This window comes from Sus scrofa, chromosome 13, assembly GCF_054392235.1.
Source record: "Sus scrofa isolate SSC_HxYL_T2T_F1_AM1 chromosome 13, Sscrofa_HxYL_maternal_Yorkshire_Landrace_v2.0, whole genome shotgun sequence".
Classification (NCBI taxonomy): domain Eukaryota; kingdom Metazoa; phylum Chordata; class Mammalia; order Artiodactyla; family Suidae; genus Sus; species Sus scrofa.
The window spans coordinates 60,180,608-60,200,636 of record NC_139395.1 but is presented as its reverse complement, the minus strand read 5'-3'; the positions used below and the strand labels follow the sequence as shown (position 1 = coordinate 60,200,636).

General features: G+C 41.5%; 1 protein-coding gene across 2 annotated transcripts in view; it reads right to left on the bottom strand.

Moving 5' to 3' along the window:
- The window catches only part of ATXN7 (ataxin 7), a 141,872-nt gene extending 121,848 nt beyond the window's left edge, over positions 1–20,024 (bottom strand). For both annotated transcript variants that reach the window (XM_005669703.4, XM_084988850.1), the window contains exon 1: positions 19,984–20,024. The gene's annotated coding sequence lies outside the window, so the exon portion shown is untranslated. The remainder of the gene's footprint in view (positions 1–19,983) is intronic.
- Positions 20,025–20,029: the final 5 nt, after the last annotated feature.

Genomic DNA, 20,029 nt, shown 5'->3' with positions numbered 1-20,029 from the left:
CTTTTGTCTTTTTAGGGATGCACCCATGGCACATGGAGGTTCCCAGGCTAGGGGTCTAATCAGAGCTGCAGCTGCCAGCCTATGCCACTGCCACAGCCACACAGGATCAAAGCCACATCTGCAACCTACACCACAGCTCACGGAAACATCAGATCCTTAACCCACTGAGCAAGGCAAGGGATCCAACCAGCAAACCTCATGGTTCCTAGCTGGATTCATTTCCATTGCACCATGACAGGAACTCCCATCACTCTTTTTTTTTAATACAAAATAGGGCAAGACCAGCATCTAATACTGCTTTTCTCTATCATCTTTTTCTCACTCAATCTGATTAAAATTTATATTCAATAAACATTTTTGAGCCTTTTCTATGCATTAACTAGCACACTATACCTAGTGCTTGCAATTAATTCAATAGAGTCAGAAAAAATTAAGAGCTCTGTTCCCATTTTCCCCCCTCAGCCAAGCTGCTGAAGTTGTTGGAAGATAAGTCAGGTCTTTACAATGCTAAAGGTGCAAAATGGGTTTGGAGAAGCAAATGGTTAACAGCTACTTCTATAGTTGTCTGAGAACATCTTAGAAAAGATCATAACTTCCTATCTATAAAATAGATAAAATCAAAACTACTTCTCAGGGAGAATACATGGAGAGCACAGCCCTAGCCCACAATGGATTCTGTAAGAATCGGCTTGTGATCACATTTTACATTTCATCATAAACACAACTAGGAAACACTGGGACTGCTCAGCTAAGGTGTTTCATTGCCTTCTTTTCATTGCCAATTTTACTATCTTTGTAAACCCTAAACTTTAAAAAAAAAGTCAGTTTCTATGCCCCAGTCAACCTGTCTTTGAGAAATAAACAATGTCCATCCGCAGACGGGAATGGACAGGAAGTATTAACAACAATAACAGCTAACACTGCCTGAAAGCTTATTTTGTACCATGCACTGTGTGGATATTACACAACAGGCCTATGACGTAGATGTTTTATTTTTCTATTATTATTATTTTTTGATGTAGATATTTTAACTGTCCCTAATTCCCAAAAGAGAAACTGAGGCTACAAAGGTAAGGTAACCTGTGCACAGGTGCCACCTATCTGGGCTAGGTAACCTACTCTTATAGAAGAAAAACCATAACAAACAACAAAAGAATCATATCAAACAACTGAACAAAAACATCCATCCCTTACCTCACACTGGCGATTCCTTTTCAAACACCGTTGGTGCTGGGTACTACAGTGGAAGGAAAAAATCAGCTGAAATGCATCCTTTGCTACAGAGATGCAAACTGGGAGGGCTTTGGACACTTGTGCCCCCAAAGAGACTCCAAATTGAGACTTTCTGCTTCCAAAATATTTTTAGTAAGTAAACCCATTGACGTCTCCCTAAAGCATTTTACCAGCAACTCTGGGCCCAACTTGCAAGGCTCTTCACTCAGCAGCCCCAGTGACTGCCTCAGGGCATTCACACTACAAGCCTCTTCTACATCCAACTGACTACAGTTTAGAAGTCAAGGCTCAGTTTACAAGTCACTTCATCTAAATGGAGTTAATCTTAGAGTAGAAATTGACAGAACATTGTAAATTAAGTATAATAAAAAATTTAATATGTTGGGGGAAAAAATCTGTTAAAAATAAAAATGCCCTCTGCTGTCACAAATAAAAAATAAATAAATAAATGGAGTTAATCCCACACATTGTCCCTAAAACTGGTTTAAGAGTTCTCCAGCTGGCTTCCTCATTAATGTCAACATTCCCAGCCGGGGCATCCATACAATCCTGTATCAAGGAATTTCTCCCCTCCTGGATTTACCCCCAGGACAATCATAGGCGTGGAGAAAAACAATCAGTTTTTGGAATTAGACCAGGATTTAAATCCTGTTTTCTATTTCAAACTGTGTGACCTCAAGAAAATCAGTTCACCACTCCCATGAGGCTTAATGGAGGAGGTAAGACCAGTAAAGCACAGTGCCTAGCACATTCAAGTGCCACTGTCATCATTATTCCCATTCTACAGATAAGAAATGGAGACTCTAGTGGTGAAATACCAAAAGTCACGGAGCTGGTGAGCAGGAGGGTCAGGGCTAGAAACCAATTCTTTTTCCTTCCTTCTACAACTCTTTATTCTTCACCAATATTAAGCACCATGCTTGGGGCTGAGGACGCAACTGTGAAACAGACAGACAGGTACTTTGCTCTCATGGTACTTACCTTCTGGTAGAGAAGACAGCCACCAATTCCTACACAAGAAGTAGAAAGGTGCTTGAAGGAATAAGAGCAGGGTGCCTGAATACCTACAGGCTTAACAGCAAGTAAGAAAATCCCTGGAATTTGTCTGGAACATCAAGGAAGGGTTCTATGAAGAGGTGGCATTTAAACTGGGACCAAGGAAGCAGAAGAAGTGTTCAGACATGAGGGTGGCAGTAGGTCTATAGGCAAGGGATCCTGAGTTACTAAGGGAAATCCGAGTAACTAAAAGGCCAGAGATCCTGGAAGGCTGAAGATATAGGCATGGCCAGATCACAGGATCACAGCAGAACATAGTAAGGATTTTGGATGTCATCCATCACTAAAGTAATGGGAAGGCACCAAAAGACTGGCTGCCCTTGATGAAACAGTAGTAAAACACTTATTCTGAGCTCCATTCCCTAAGGTCAGGGCCATTTGGTATCTTTCTACCTCCTGTTTTTCTAGGACACAGCAAGTATATTTTTGATAAATTTGAGCCTTATGAAAGAATCTTTGAAAATAAACTAAAACCATTTCTCCTTTTTAATTCCATACCTGATGCTTCTATTAAAGTTCCTATCACTGATGATTATTATAGATGGGTGCTGACCTCTTCTCACTGTTTGCTCATAAGTTTCTGGAAAGTAAAGATCTTATTTTTCTATCTCTCAAAGCCAAATGCTCCACAGTTGCGAAATGAAACAGACCCTCTTTTAACAGCTAAAAACCTCTTATTATTTCTAGATTGCCTGAGTAACAATCTTCTTGTTAATTCATCCTACCCTAGTAAAATAGATATGAAGGAATAATAGGCAAGGACTTAAGGGGTGGGGGTGGGGGTTCCGCTTTCCTTTTGCAGCTTTTTTTTTTTTTTTTTTTTTTGCCTTTTCTAGGTCCACTCCCACGGCATATGGAGGTTTCCAGGCTAGGGGTCGAATTGGAGCTGTAGCCACTGGCCTACGCCAGAGTCACAGCAGTGTGGGATCAGAGCCGCGTCTGCAACCTCACCACAGCTCATGGCAATGCTGGATCCTTAACCCACAGAGCAAGGCCAGGGATCAAACCTACAACCTCATGGTTCCTAGTCAGATTCATTAACCACTGCGCCATGACGGGAACTCCATTGCAGCTTAAGTTTAACAACAAAAACCCATTTCACCAATGTGTGATTAAAAGAATAATTTTTACATTTTAGGATAAATCACTTGTACAGTTCACATGCTTTAAGAGAAAAAAAAACTTAGGAGTTCCCGTGGTGGCTCAGTGGTTAACGAATCCGACTGGGAACCATGAGGTTGCGGGTTCGATCCCTGGCCTTGCTCAGTGGGTTAAAGATCCAGCATTGCCGTGAGCTGTGGTGTATGTTGCAGATGCAGCTTGGATCCTGCATTGCTGTGGCTCTGGCATAGGCCGGTAGCTACAGCTCTAATTCGACCCCTAGCCTGGAGGTTCCTAGCCTGGAGGAGCAGGAGCGGCCCTAGAAAAGGAAAAAAGACAAAAAAAATTTTTAAATAAAATTAAAAAAAATTTAGTTAATTATAACCAAGAACAAAACGCACCAACAGAAGGCCTTACAGTGATTTTCCAATTCTTCAGAGAATTGTTCAGATTCTCCCTTTGAATATTTCATTACTCTGATCAGGGTAGCGTAACTACTTAGGCTATTAAAAGATGGAACTGAGTCAATCAATAGTTCACATACTTTAAGGTTTATTTTGGGATTTCAGGAGATGAGGATGATAAGATAAAATGAGGAAAGTGGGATTATGAATATGCTACTAGAGTTTGCTAGTAATTTTCTGTTTGGTCCTTTTTCCATCCCCAGACTAATTTTCCACCATTGTGGCCCTGCTCTGTGCTCCAAAAGCTGACCTCTATGGGTAGCGTCACTGGGTTCATGCAGGCAGGCTTCTATGTGGGTTTGACCAATAGAAAGCCCTGGAAGGAGATCAAAGGAGGAGGAAAGAAAGTGGGGGAGGGGAGTGTTGCTTCTTTATTCCTTCCTTGGTCTGGCTGTATTTTCTGGCAGTGGCTGGATCCCTCCAGGACTATAGTTTCTGTCAGACAGCCCCTCCTCTATGGCTCCAGCTCTCTCCAGCTCTCTCACTGAGCTCTAGGAAGGAATGCTATTTCTTCTCTTTGCTCCTTTGGACCTAGTAATGATAATGGCTTCCCACCGCAGTTAGTTTCTGGGTGACAAGAACCCCATGTTACCCTTAACTCTCTGAAAATAATCCCTTCATTAAAAGTCTCCTGAACCATCAGAGTCATACTGTTTCCTGCCAGAAGAATTCAAACCACAGACCTATAAAGCTAGCAATCTTCCTCCTTTGCATCTGAGCAGTTATCACAAAGGTTATTCATCTTCCAGAGCAATTCCTTCACACCAAGCTCGGCATGTGAGCTCTCAGGTTTCTCAGGCAGAAATGACACCTTTTAAACTGGTCAGTGTAGGAGGGCATTCTTGCAAAACAGCTGGCAGAATGGAAGGGCCAACACTTAACCAATTCTCCAGGCAGGAGTCTGCTACATGTCAAGAATAAAATGTTTCCAAAGAGATGCCACTTCCTATTTCTCCCTGAGCTTCCTCTAGCTGAGAGCTTAGAATCAAAGTCAGCATTGTGTTTTCACACCAAATACCTACAAGTTGTATCACTGCCTGAGGAAGCTGTCCTGTGTGTGTCACTTCTCTTGGCTAGTTTCTCAGACCTGAGGATCTGCTTACCACTAGCCAAGCATCCAGAAAGAGAGCCAACCATCTTATATCACTAGCCACATGTTTGTGATCTTTCTTTCTTTCTTTCATCTCAGAATAAACCTTTCTTCTGCAGTAAGCAAAAGATGAGCAGGATGAGAAAGTTCTGCTTTGCACAGCCTGGCCTGTCTCTTTAACAGATCTGACCAGATTAGCATTTTTCTTTTCCCCTGGAGAAGACTGGCATATGCTTATACCATAATCTGCTCTGAGCTCCTTCTTTGGATTTTTCTTGTACCAAGGCAACTGAAGTTGAGGTTAGATGTTAATTGAAATCACCTGGGAGTCTCTAACCCCTTCACCTTGCTTTCTCTTGGCACCAGTATCCTGGGAGTTACTCTATTTCTGAATATTGGGGCAGTCTTTCGATCAATCAAGAGCCTATTTAAAGAATTCTTCTAGGAGGTTGATAAGAACCCATGTGGCTTATGTCAACAAAGCACTCCAACAAGGATTCCAAACATCACCCTCTGCAACCAGCAAAGCACTCAGACAGCAAGAGTTGCTAAAACAAAGACAGGCAGATCCCTCTCTTCAGCCTGAAGGCAACACTGAGAAGCAGTAGGATTAACAAAATGTGGTTCACGCTGCGGTATATCCATTTCTAACTCTTGTTACCCTTAAGTGTTCATTTCAAAGTTTATTTTTATTGGTGAACTCTATAAGCAGCTGGGTGGATATACACCAAATGTTAGTAGTGGTGTCTCTAGGTAGTAGGTATGAGTAACTTTTATTTCTTAATGTATATTTCTGAAATTATCCAAATTGTCTTTTTTTTTTTTGTCTTTTTGCCATTTCTTGGGCTGCTCCCGGCATATGGAGGTTCCCAGGCTAGGGGTCGAATTGGAGTTGTAGCCACTGGCCTACGCCAGAGCCACAGCAACTCGGGATCCGAGCCGCGTCTGCGACCTACACCACAGCTCACGGCAATGCTGGATCCTTAACCCACTGAGTAAGGCCAGGAATCGAACCCACAACCTCATCGTTCCTAGTCAGATTCGTTAACCACTGAAGCATGACAGGAACTCCATGAAATTTTCCAAATTTTCTACAAACACCTATGATTTTTGCAATCAGGGAAAAATGATTAAACAAAAACTATAAGCATTCAGGAATTTCAGTTTTTCATAAGAATCAAGTGTATATAGGCATTCCCATCATAGCACAGCAGAAACAATCCAACTAGGAACCATGAGGTTGCAGGTTCGATCCCTGGCCTCACTGAGTGGGTTGAGAATCTGGTGTGGTGTAGGTTGCAGACACAGCTCAGACCCTGCATGGCTGTGGCTGAGGTGCAGGCCAGCAGCTACAGCTCCAATTAGATGCCTAGCCTGGGAACCTCCATACGCCATGGGTGTGGTCCTAAAAAGACAAAAAAAAAAAAAAGAATCAAGTTTTTATAAATTTTATAACTCAAAATCCAAATTACATTTCTTAGCTTTTGCGTAATTTAAGATTTTCAGTACTACAATCATTTTATGAACTATGTTTTAAAATTAGGAAACTACTCAAAATGTAAAAAAGGATACTAAATTGGGTTTAACATGTAAAATTATTCTGGTACACAATTACAACCTTAACTGAGATAATTTAGACTCTTCAAGGTCACAATTTACTATTTTCATACTCTGAAGCCCTCCCAATACAGATGAAAAGTGGAACTGCTTCTTTTTCTAAGACCATGCAAACGATATCATATGCAGTGATATGGCTAAGAGACTACAGACAAAAAACAGCAGACTAGTGTTCCTTCCACCACAAATGCTAGCCAATAAAAACTTTCCAGTCTACAACTGATTAATACTTGACACCAGATCTCTGGAAAAGAAAGCTAATCGTTGTTGGCTGTTGGCTAAAGCAACAGACACACTCAGAAACCTGCCTACTACTATATCATGACTGCTGTTTACTACGATAACTGATTTTTCAATTTAGTGCCATTTAAACAGAAACCTGGAATATGTACTAGCTTTTCTAAGAGCTACCTTTTTCATAATCTATAATAGCTAAACATGTGTTATTCACTGTCTTATAGTGCTGAAATAAATTAACATGGAATCTTGGAAACCATAAGCATCTTTACTAGCTTCAGGAAGCTAGTAAATGTGAACAAGTGATTCCTTTTAAACTGTCCTAATGTAATGGTAAATGGCCTCTTTTCTAATTTCGATTTCCAAATGACTTACAGGTATAACTACCAGAACAATAATAATCAAAGGAGAGCAGTGGAGAGAGCAGAGAATGGAGTCTTAAACATCTCAGAGCACCTAAGAGGAGTTACTAAATCTCCTTTTGTGTTCAGTATGTTAAAACTTAAAAAAAAAGTGGGAGTTCCTGTCCTGGCTCAGCAGTTAGCGAACCCAACTAGCATTCTTGAGGATGCAGGTTTGATCCCTGGCCTTGCTCAGTGGGTTAAGGATCCAGCGTTGCCATGCACTGTGGTGTAGGTCGTAGACGCACCTTGGATCCAGCATGACTGTGGCTGTGGCTGGCAGCTACAGTTCCGATTGGATCCCTAGCCTGGGAACCTCCATATGCCAAAATTACGGCCCTAAAAGAAAATAGGACCAAGAAAAAAAAAAAAAAAAAAGTGAATAAAATAAAAAGAAACAATGCAGAACTTTGCTAGCACTCTTCAGGATTAAGTTGAGGACTCTAAAGGTTCAAAATGTCTGCAAAAATGAGACCATGAGACAAATTAAAAATGTAGGAAACCATGAGAAAATTAGGTTTTTGACTAGTGTTAAGTGTTAACAGAAAATGTTTAGAAGCTGCAGAAACAAATTAGAAAAAGACAATGTAAAAACCAGTACGAGATTATAAAGCTACAGAAAAGTCTTGGGAAATCTCTATGAAAAAGGTCTGGCCAAACAAGAAACACCACCATACCGCCATTACATCCTGTTGATGGTTGAGATGACAATAAAACTTTAAAACCTAAGGGGAAAGGGCCTAACATACAAAGCTATTGTTAACAGAAAACTGTCTGGAGACCCTAATTAAACAAAAGTGTCAAGAGCTCCTCTCAAAATCTCTTGTAGTGGTGGACCTGAAACAGCAAAAAACAGAGCAGGCCATTTAAAAGAAGAGTCCAGGGGTTGGGAGGACAAGTGACTACACCAAAGGCGGTAATTACACCCTGGGAAGTAAAAAAGGCCAGACTGAAGGGCTCCAGGAGGTACTTCAAAACCAGCTAATCATGGGAAGAAAAGGTGGGGTAAATTAAATTGGCTCCTCCCTCCACTGGTTATCTCCTGGGGGAAATAAAAAGATGCTGGCACTCCAAAGCAAGAATTAACAAAAGTACATGCAAATGGCTACAATGACTATTAGATAACTGCATCATACACCAATGTCCCCACAGTGAAAGAGGCTAATCCTAGGGTCACCCATCTCTAATTCATTCCTGAACCTTGAAGAACCAAGAAAAGGACTTCTGCAGTCTAGAACGTCCCTTAAAGGCACAGGTAGTCAAAGCACCCAAGGGTTCCCCTGCCAACAGTCCTATGCTGCAGGGGAAATAGCTCACCTTTTCTAAATCACATTCTCAACTAAAAAATAGGGGGGAATATGCTCTTCTCTGACTTCAAAGGATAAGAGTATAAAATAAAACAGGAAAATACGTGAAAATGCTCTGAATAAAACCACATTGTATTTGCGCATTTACTGATTGAAACATGGTTTAACGAATACTCTAAAGATTATATAAATGTAGATTGTCCCTTCAGTTTATAAATTGGAAAGTCTAAAATATTTATTTTAAGGTATTAGTAAAGGCAAAATAAAACCGGCCAGACACTATGAGAAGAGAGAGAAACAAATGCAGGGCATTTGGGATCATTTCATGAAGAGGCCAATAAATTTATATTTAAATCACTGGTGCCCTAAAGGGATCACTGTGCACTAGGTAAAAAGGTTCTTGGAGCTCCTGCTGTGGAGGTTAAGGATCTGGTGGTGTCGCAGTTGTGGCTTGGAATGATTCCCTGGCCAGGGAACTTCCATATGCCTCAGGTGTAGCCAAAAAAAAAAAAAAAATGTTCCTAACAGGATCCCAATTACCAGATACGGGCTAAACTACCATCCATGTGCTTCTCTTCTAAAATATTAGAGATATGCATAACATGTTTTACAAAATATTACCATATAAAAAAATGGATAAATATGATATTGCACTTACCATGGTAAGTGCTGATTGGCTGGAAGGAACACTGATGGTGTGGAGCCACCAGACTGGGTCTCAAACCGGGGGTTTAAGAGGCACATGGGATTGGGAGAGAGAAGGATATTGCAAACACTAAATGAGATAGATAATGCACAAAATAACACACACACAGGCTCACACATGTCTGGATCATGGACATCTTTGGTTTTACCAGCCCTGCCTCCACCTGCCCTGCTGAGGAATGACAACTGCCCCAATAGGTACTTTCTTGGTAAGAGAGGAACCAAGATACCTGCCAGCACCCTGTCTGAACCTGAGAGATACCCTCTCAGTAGAGAGAGAGGTTAACAACAGTTGGAGAAGTTACAAAGTCTAGCACCCTGAGGTGCTTAACACTGACTCTCACTACCTAGATCTCTGAAGGGGCTCCAGATCTGATCCATTCCGAGGCCTGGTTCCTCAGCTCTATTGTAAAAGCTTGGAGCTACACCACACCACATCCTTCCAGCAATCTCTCTCTCCTTTTTTTTTTTTTTTTTTTTGCTTAAAGTGGCCAGATTTAGTTTCTATTGCTTACAACCAAAAACCTCCAAGTTGATTAGTTATTACTTTGAGTCTAGAAGACTATATTTTCTCAAAAGTTTGGGAGATAAAACTTCATTTGATTGGCAAGTACTTTAGACCATTAACTTTAAAGATATGCAACATGGAGTAAAATAAAAAATTCATTTAGAATGTTAAGATACTGGATGTGTGTGTGTGTGTGTGTAGATTTTTAAAGATCTGCTTTCTCCCACTTCACACTCTCTCTCCCTGCCCCATGCAAGTTTCTTTAGCAATGGGTTTAAGATGCACTAGCAAAAAGAGTAACTTTCTTTAACTTTTAGGATCTGATTTCAAGCCAGGCAAGACTTACAGAGAAGTGCACCTGCCCTCATCGGGAGCAAATAAATAATCAATTTCAAGCAATAAAGTATTGGGAGTGGGTTGTTATTATCATCAATAGATAACTGACAGATGTGCTTCATGAATTATCACAATATTTCTACATTCTTCTTTTATATATATATACATACATACATATATATATATATATATATAGCTTTTCAGGGCCACACCCACAGCATATGGAAATCCCTAAGCTAAGGATCGAATCAGAGCTGTAGCTGCTGGCCTATACCACAGCCACAGCCACAGCCACAGCCACAGCCACAGCCACAGCCACACCAGATCTGAGCCAAGTCTGCAACCTACACCACAGCTCACAGCAACACCGGATCCTTAACCCACTGAGCAAGGCCAGGGATTAAACCCAAAACCTCATGGATCCTAGTCAGTTTCATTACCATTGAGCCATGACGAGAACTCCTCTACATTCTTTTATTCTACTCATTTCTGAAAATTTCCTATGAACAAATTTAATACTCCAACGTTTCCAAATAACTCTGTCACAGTCAGATGTGGTTACACTTATTCTTCACTGCCAAGTCAATGTTCTAATTCCACAGAAACAATGAAATGTAGCTCGGTCAGAACACAGAGGTTTTAAGCAGGGAGTAGAACATACTCCAAAGTCAAAATAGCTTAAGTGCAAATAAAGTAAAACATTTTTCAAATTATCATAGTTATACCACAAGGATGCAGGTACAAACAGAGTTGAGTTGATATTGAAAGAAACTCGGAGTTCCCGTTGTGGCGCAGTGGTTAACGAATCCGACTAGGGACCATGAGGTTAAGGGTTCGATCCCTGGCCTCGCTCAGTGGGTTGGGAATCCAACGTTGCCGCGGGCTGTGGTGTAGGTCGCAGACTCAGCTCAGAACCCGCATTGCTCTGGCTGTGGTGTAGGCTGGCGGCAACAGCTCCGATTCGACCCCTAGTCTGGGAACCTCCATATGCCAGGAGAGCAACCCTAGAAAAAAGCAAAAAAAAAAAAAAAAAAAAAAAGGAAAGAAACTGGCTAATGGAGTTCCTGTGTTGGCTCAGCGGAAACGAATCTGACTAGTATCGATGAGGATGCAGGTTCAATCCCGGGCCTCGCTCAGTGGGTTAAGGATCTGGTGTTGCCATGAGCTGTGATGTAGGTCAAAGATGTGGCTCACACCTGGCATGGTTGTGGCATAGGCCAGGGACTACAGCTCCAATTCAACCCCTAGCCTGGGAAACTTCATATGCCATGGGTGCAGCCCTAAAAAAATAAAAAGAAAGAAAGGAACTGGCTAAGTAAACGAAAATGAAGCAGATTTGCTATGATTCATTTAAAATCTAGAGAACTCAAAACAGATTCTCTCTTTTGGGGGGGGGGAGTGGTAAGCACCGGAGGCATATGGAGGTTCCCAGGCTAGGGGAGCTGTAGCTGCCAGCTTATGCCAGAGCAAAGCAACACCAGATCTGAGCAGAGTCTGCAACCTACACCACTACTCACTGCAATGCCAGATCCCTAACCCACTGAGTGAGGCCAGGGATCAAACCCACAACTTCATGGTTACTAGCCAGATTCATTTCCACTGTGCCACAATAGGAACTCCAAAACAGATTCTCCCTTTAATAGTTTCGTACCTGGAACTTCCTTCCATATACTTTAATTTCCTTTTTTTTTTTTTTTTCCGGCCATGCCCACAGCATACACGGAAATTCCCAAGCCAGGGATGGAACTTGTGCCACAGCAATGAAAATGCTAGATCCATAACTTGCTGAGCCACCAGGGAACTCCCCTTCCATATACTTTAAAGATGATCAAACCCCTCTTTTAAAAGTTCACCACACACTGTCTATAGAAAATGCTTGCTTTAGGTCACCATTCATTCAACAACATTTACAGAGCACCAACTATGCCTGTGAGACCCTAAGCACTTTCTTTCCCCCTTGTTTTTGGATAGTGTACCTATAGATACCAGGGTAAGAGAGCACAATGGGCTAAAAGGAGACCACATATCTGTCTTGGTCAAGGTAACTGGACTGGCTGATAACTGTGGCAAACAAGCCTCTGCCCTCATGCAAACCTCTATTGAGAAGGGAGCAAATAATAACTAGTATTACTATCAGCACCAATATTATCACCATCATTACTGTTATTATTATGCTCATACCCCTCCCACCATTTCTTTCTCCTTGGTTACTGCTAAGTATATGGCACCATGCTAAGTAAGCACTTATCTAATTTAATCCTCCCAACAGCTTAGCAAAGTACTACCCACATTTTACAGATGAAGAGACTGAGGTCTAACTCCTCAAAAGTAACACAGAAAGTCTTGGAGCTCATGCTTTTAAACACTAGCCTTTACTCATACCATACATATGAATTCCTCATATTTTAATGAGAATTTTAACAGGGGGAAAAAATCCTTCATAGTAAGAAATGAGGCACAACTTATTCTCTTTAGCAATGTAAATGTCTATGTGCCTGAGTGTTTTTTCAGTGAGTTTGTTCTAAAAACTGATATTTGTTTGGTCCTCTATATAATTTTTTTCTTTCCTGTTATAAGAGTCTAGAAAATATTCTTGCTTATTAGTAATATAGAAAATATTTTTAGGATTTCCCCTTGTGACTCAGTGGTTAACAAATCCGACTAGGAACCAGGAGGTTGTGGGTTCGATCCCTGGCCTTGCTCAGTGGGTTAGGGATCCAGCGTTGCCATGAGTGTGGTGTAGGTTGCAGACTCGACTCAGATCTGGTGTTGCTGTGGTGAGGGCTGGAGGCTATAGCTCCAATTAGACCTCTAGCCTGGGAACCTCCAATATGCTGCAGGTGTGGCCCCCAGAAGAGACAATTAATTAATTAATTAATTAAATAAGAAAAGATTTTTAAAGGCATATGAGAAAGTATATTTCACTTCTCATTCAATACAACACAGTCCATTGAGAGGAACTGGTCACCTCAGGGAATGAAGTTTTATTTAGCACAAACAGGAGAGGTTTTCAATTAGTATGTCTATTCTTTAATAATTTCATCATTCTTCCGAGATTATAAAAGCAGTACATCCTAGGTAAAAAAAATTGAGAAAAAAGATCACCCACAATATTATTACCTAGAGATAATAAGCTCTTATTAGTATTTGGCATACATACTTTCTTTTAAGATTTCTATATACAGAGCTTTTGTCCATATTAAAGAAAATTAGGGAGCTCCCATTGTGGCTCAGTGGGTTATGAACCCGACTAGCATACATGAGGATGCAGGTTTGATTCCTGGCCTTGCTCAGTGGGTTAAGGATCTGGCATTGCTGTGAGCTGTGCTGTAGGTCGAATATGAGGCTCAGATCCTGCATTGCTGTGGCTAGTGGCGTAGGCTGGCAGCTGCAGCTCTGATTCAACACCCTAGCCTGGGAACTTCCATATGCCAAAGGTGTGTCCCTGAAAAGCAAAAAAAAAAAAAAAAAAAAAAAAAAAAAATCATACATTAAGCATATTCTCATCCCATTCTGTTTTTCTAAATATCATTCCATATCAATAAATATTGGCCTCTACCATCCTGTTTAAAGATTGCACAGTATTTCACTATATGGATAGGCCCTAATGACTTAATCAATCCTTTATTAATAGGGGTTTAGGTTACTTTCCATGTTTTGCTGTTGCAAAAAACAGGGCAATGAGCAATCTGGTACATATGACTGTTTCTTTAAGATAAATTCCTAGACGATAGCTTGTCATTTTATAACTCTGGATCCATATTGCCCCAAGTGTCACCCATAAAATACATACCAAATTTACCTTTTTCAAAAGAAGGAAACCCTTAAATTTAAGAGTAATAGCATATTTTACATTTCTAATATTTAGATTAAGCAACCAAAAACTTTAAAAATTCAATTTATCTCTAAAAATCTAAAATATCAATTCATGCCTCTGATATTGCATTAGAATTACATTTGGAGGGGGGGAATTCTAAAATACCTAATAAACCGGTTTTGTTTTCAGCATTTATTAATTTGAAAACTTAAACTCTGAAAAGAATATACTTGCTATAAAACAAGCAAATTAGTAGGGAAAACTAAAAGGCAAGGAGAGAGGCAAAAAATACACTAATCAGTTATAGCAGCCACCAGGTCACCAAATCTGAATCCTATACAAGGGCTGAGAAAGAAGCATCAAGAAAAAGAGAAAAGGTGACAACTAAAAGAAACAGCTTTCAGAGACTCAGTGATGGCTGGATTAAATTACACACAGACATATACATCTACATGCTCTGTATAGAACCAATCCTGAAGCTAATCTCTAGGGGTTAGAACACAAGAGGAACCTTTGTGTGCTTTATTTAACCAAACATCATGTACAAGGGGATGGGGGAGGCCAGATACAGGGAAGAGTGTCTAGGTAGCAGCTTGAGGGCCTAGTATCAACTACTTCCCCTCCTGGGCACCAGGAGGGTAACAGGAACTTGAGGCATAAAGCAGCTCCAAAGGCACTTATTCCCTTCAAAACCAACACAAATGACAAGGCTCAATCATCAAGTTCTTTGGCAAACTGGGCAAGGTGAGACTATTTTTACCAACAAATAATTTACTGGAGAGCACCATGTTTGTGCCTAGGAGGGGAAGGCCACATATTATAACTAATCTACTGGAGTTTCATCCTAATGGGGAAGGCAGGGACATTAGATAAAGCAACCATAACAAAAGCACTGAACATTTAAGATGGAAAATGGCAGTGTGTATAGGGGTAAGAGGAGGTACTGTTGCTTGCTAACACCACACACCTATAGGACTTGGGGTCTAACATTCTTCTAGGCAAGGGCTCAGTAAACTATGGCCCTTGAATGGGTCAAATCCAATTCTGACTTATGCTATGAGCCATTACCTATATATAACACTTTTAAATGGTTGAAAAATTCTTAAAACTGTTTCCCAGCATACAAAAATTTCATGAAATTCAAACATCAGTGTCCACAAAGTTTTACTGAACACAGCCATGCCCACTCCTGGTCAATGGCTACCTTCTCCATGCACTGAGTTGGGAGGCTCTAAATGCTTCATGCTTGTTAGTTTGGCCCTGACATACCCAGAATTTAGACATAGCCTGCTAGCCTAACAGAGAATGCAGCCCCATTTTTAAGAACAGCAGGCAGGTCTAATTGGTTCTATGGATGCTGGGGTACTAGCCAAATAGTAACCAGAAAAATGTGAAAGGTTTTTTGAGTTGAAAGTAGAATGGTCTCAGAAGGTGTGTGTTGGGGTGAGTAGGATTAAAGGTTTCTCTCTGAAAGAATACATGAGCTATCTCCTTGGACAAGAGAATGAAACCGTCCTCAAAATGACTACTACCTTTAGGAGCTTAGCACTGAGCAAAGCCTTTTGCCTTTATTATCTCATTTAATCTCAAACCCAGGTTCAAGTCTAAGCCTGTGTTCCTAACCACTCCCTGACTTAAAAGCACAAGACAACAATGTTCACCAGGACTAAAAGAGAGGAAAAGACCACAGGAACAGTGGAAGGTTATTTTATGGCCATGAGCATCAGAAGTGTTCTATTCATCTCTCTCCTCCCTCTCCCTCTTTCTCCTTATAGTAACATCATTTCCTTTAAAGAAAGTAAAATGCAACTTATTTCTTCCAGGAACTTGCTTGTTGAGAAAAACTGATGCAGGTACTCAAACATGGAGACATTTTAAAGATGTCACCATCAAAGTTATAGATCTAACTTCTACTAAATGCAATCAATGTGTAAGGGTCTCCAAAAGAAGGGGGTGAGGAAACATTTTTTGAGGCAATGGTTTAGAAAGCACATATACAGTTTAATTTAGATTTTTCATTTAAAGTACAATGAGGAGTAACAGTTAAATGAATCTTACTCAAAGAAAGGGCTATGATGCTGGTAGGCAGCTGAATCTTTCTTACTAGGATCCATGTTCTTTGCTTTGCCAACTATACCACCATTTTCCTTCAAGTTCTCCAAAAAGCCTACAATTATAAGAACCACTCAATCCTAACTCATTTTGTGAAAACCAGATTTTTAAGAAGTTTCACTTGGTTGATATTTTCATCATACTTATTTGCAGATAACGTATACCATTATTATATAACATGTTTGTACATATTTACTTGGGTGTTTATGAATGGTTACCAACATCTAGCTCCCAAGTTCTTCCTGTGCACCAAATGAGGGGCTCAGAGTTTCATACAGGGAACTTCCTGCAAGGCTCCCAACACTTCTACTAGGTAGGCTTTATCTAGATGAGGAACCTCAGGGTCAGGCAGGATAAGTACATACAGTGAATGAGAACGAAAGAACCCAGATTTGGACTTAAGCCTGTTTTGACTCAGAAACTGTGTTTTTCCCATAGCATTCTGCCAAGGCACCAACACATTTCCTTAGACTATCTCTCAGTCAAATTTGCTGGAGAGCAGTAAGGGTGTGGAGTTGAATAAACGATTAGCTCTAAGAGTGGTTACTGGGCTAAAGCCTCTGCGTATCGACAATAAATCCATTTGATCTAATGTTTTTTGATTTGTTTGGGTTTTTTCTGCTTTTTAGAGCTGCACCGAAGGCACAGAGAAGTACCCATGCTAGACGTCCAACAGGGACTGCAGTTGCCAGCCTACACCACAGCCACTGCAATGTGGATCCGAGCTACATCTGCAATCTACACCACGGCTCACAGCATTGCCAGATTCTTACCCACTGGGTGAGGCCAGGGATTGAACCTACGTCCTCATGGATACTAGTTGGGTTCATTACTGCTGAGCAGAGATGGGAACTCCTGATCTAAATTTTTAAATATAATTTTAAAACAGGCACAATGCACCCAGGATTAGCATGTCAAGCCCTTTATGTGGGTGCATGGTTTATCAACTGACAGACAACACTTTGCTGTGGGAACAAAATGGCCGCACTTTTGCACCTCTAAGACCACATGACTAGGCTAAAGATAACTTTAAAAGGCAAACACTAAGTACAAAGATCAACTTTTTTCTTATTTTTTTCCCTCAATAATTATTCTCATTTTATTTAATAAAACATGCATCTCTAATTAGGGGACCCCAGGACTTCTTTTACAAACAACCATGCACTCCTCCCCAGAAAAATATACATATGCAAAAATGTCTTGGTTATAACTATAGGGGAGTTCAGAAATTTCTAGAAGCCTATTCATGGATCCCTTGAGGTTCACAGACCTCAGGATAATCCCTGCACTAAAAACATATTACAGAAATGCCTATTTTACAGGACCAGGACAAATAGCTAGCTCTCTTAGCATCCTTTATAGCATCAGAGTCTAATATTAAATAAATATTCAAAGAAATTTCCTTAACTAGACTCTCATATTCTCAAAGAAACTAGGAATCTAATGACTTGAGTAAATCACCAAATCTTAAGTCATACATATTCAAAGCCCAAATCAGTTTTGCCTTTTTTTTTTTAGGGCTGCACCCACAGCACATGCAGGTTCTCAGGCTACGGCTCAAATCAGTGCTGCAGCTGCCAGCCATAGCCACAGCCACAGCCACAGCCACAGCCACGCCAGATCCGAGCCGAGTCTGCAACCTACACCACTGCTCACAGCAATGCCGGATCCTTAACCCATTGAGAGAGGCCAGGGATCAAACTCACAAACTCATGGTTCCTAGTTGGATGGTTTCCAGTGTACCACAACAGGATCCCCCAAATCAGTTTTGTTACAGTTTAAAACCTGCCACTTTTTCTACCCTCAGAGTTTTCTCTAGGAAAGGAAGAAATGTCAGTATGGCATAGAGCTTGAGTCTATCCTACTTTAACATTCATGAACATGTTAATATATAATAAATCATATGAAAAGACCTCTTGCAAGATTAAAAGATGTTCTCTAATTACACGAGACAAGTCAATTAAAAGAATTCTTTAATGTTCAACACAAAGATCTGTGTCAATGCAATTGCAAGTTAACATGACTGACAACGTAGACTATTAAAAGTTCAGAAAAGCTCAAATTTTGCTGTGTTTCCCATTACTTGAGTCAAGAACTTTCAGGAATGTGTTTTTTGTGGTATATCTCAAACTTTCAGATCTTTACAATCTCTTTCAGTCTTATTACTTAGGAATATTTCAGGCATTGTCCAACAAAATACCAAGTGACTTTAGAAAAGCATTCAGGCAGGACTCCCATCTATGACTGATGGATAGACTGTCTCATGAAAACTTAAAGGGGGAAGTGATACTTTCCCATAAACATCACAGATTACTTTAATGAAGTTACTAGATACTGTTTTCAAATCAGTATTATGGTGATAAGGCTAAGTAACAAGTAAGTCAAAAAGTTAAGTACATCATTTTACCATTTGACAATTCCTTGTTTTTGTTGTTGTTGTTGTGGGTTTTTTTGTTTTTTGGGTTTGTTTTTTTTTTTTGGCAGCGCCCCCAACATGTAGAGGTTCCAGGGCCAAGGATTAAATCTGCACTGCAGTGACAATGACAGATCCTTAACCCACTGCACCACAAGGGGACTCCTGACAATTACCTTTTAAACAAGGATCCCTGCCAAAATGGCAGGTGGAATAGATAGCAACTGACACTTTCAATTTACAGTATGCAGTACTTAAGATTTAAAGTAATTCTTCTTTTGGTTAGAGGGTCTTCTATCCCTGTAAGCCAAGAAAATGAACAGACTGAAACCCATGCATGGCCAACATTGAGGCCAATATTATTTCAAAGCCAGGACGTTTCTCACTGTGAGGAGGGCAACACCTCAAAATATTCACTCAAGTTGGTTTTGTTTTCGCCTTTGTGCTAAAAGTCAAAGGTGCTCTTTAAAGCACAACTGAAGAGCATTACTAAAGTTTCAACTTCATATATATAAATAAAATTTTATGCACACTGATTTCTAGCTAGTGGTGATACACCCTTCACTGTCACACATTTGCATGCCTAACTCTTCCTCTCTGAACAACTGAGAGATAACTGGGAGACTGAACCCAATTTGATTAAGGAACCAACCAAATCCATCTTCCATAATTGCTTCCTCCCAGATATGAAGAGGCAGGGAATTCGTGGGACAGAAAAATGGGACTATAACTCAATAAAACATCAAAGCTAAGTTCAAAACTCAGACCTGCTTCTTGAGCCTCATTGAAGCTATCCCACAGGTGATCAAATCAGTCCGTACTCAAATCAGGTGCTCGTCTCCTCTCGCCTCTCACCACCGAAATATTGCCGTTTACGAGAAACTCATCCAAGTTGAATCAAAGCGACTTTGGGGACGAGATGCCAATATCATGGGCAGTGTGCTCCGGAAATGTGTTAACTCTACACACAAGGCAACGTTTCTCATTGAGCACCTCCCTCCCCCTTCACTTTCGACTTCCCCTTAAGATGGGGACCGTCACAGGGTCGGTTTTGGAAAAGCAGAGAGAAAAATAAATGAAAGCACCCCATCCCGATCACCGACCGGGGTTCCTGCGCACGGGAAAGACGGCAGGCACCCGACTCCCAGTGGCTACGCGAACTCCACCCGGAGATCGCTAAGTTCCTCGGTCCCCCTTTCCTAGCACTCGTGTGTGTCCCAAGGGGAAGGGGGCGGCCGCCGGGGCCGGAACCGCGCCACCTGGAACCCGGGGCCTTTTTCGCTTGCCGGCCGCGCCCCGCGCAAGTGCCCGCGTGCGAGACCCGACCGGGCGCGCGTGGGCTACAACTTCGCGGGGACCCTCACGCTGCGCCCCCTGCGTGCCCCGGGTCCCCAGACTCCCGGGCTCAGTCGCGACCCGGCGCCCTCGCCGCCCGCCCCGCCCCCCAGGGGAGCCAGCCCACCCCCGGCGGCGGTGGCGGCGGCGGGAATGGGGTGGCGGGGGCCGCGGTCGCCATCCCCGGGGAGGCGCGGGGGGCTCGGACCCAGCGCAGCCCCGCTACCCCGGCGACGCGCGGGCGAACTCACCTGGCGGCTGGCGGCGGCCTTCGGGGCGGCCTCTGGGCGTGGGCCG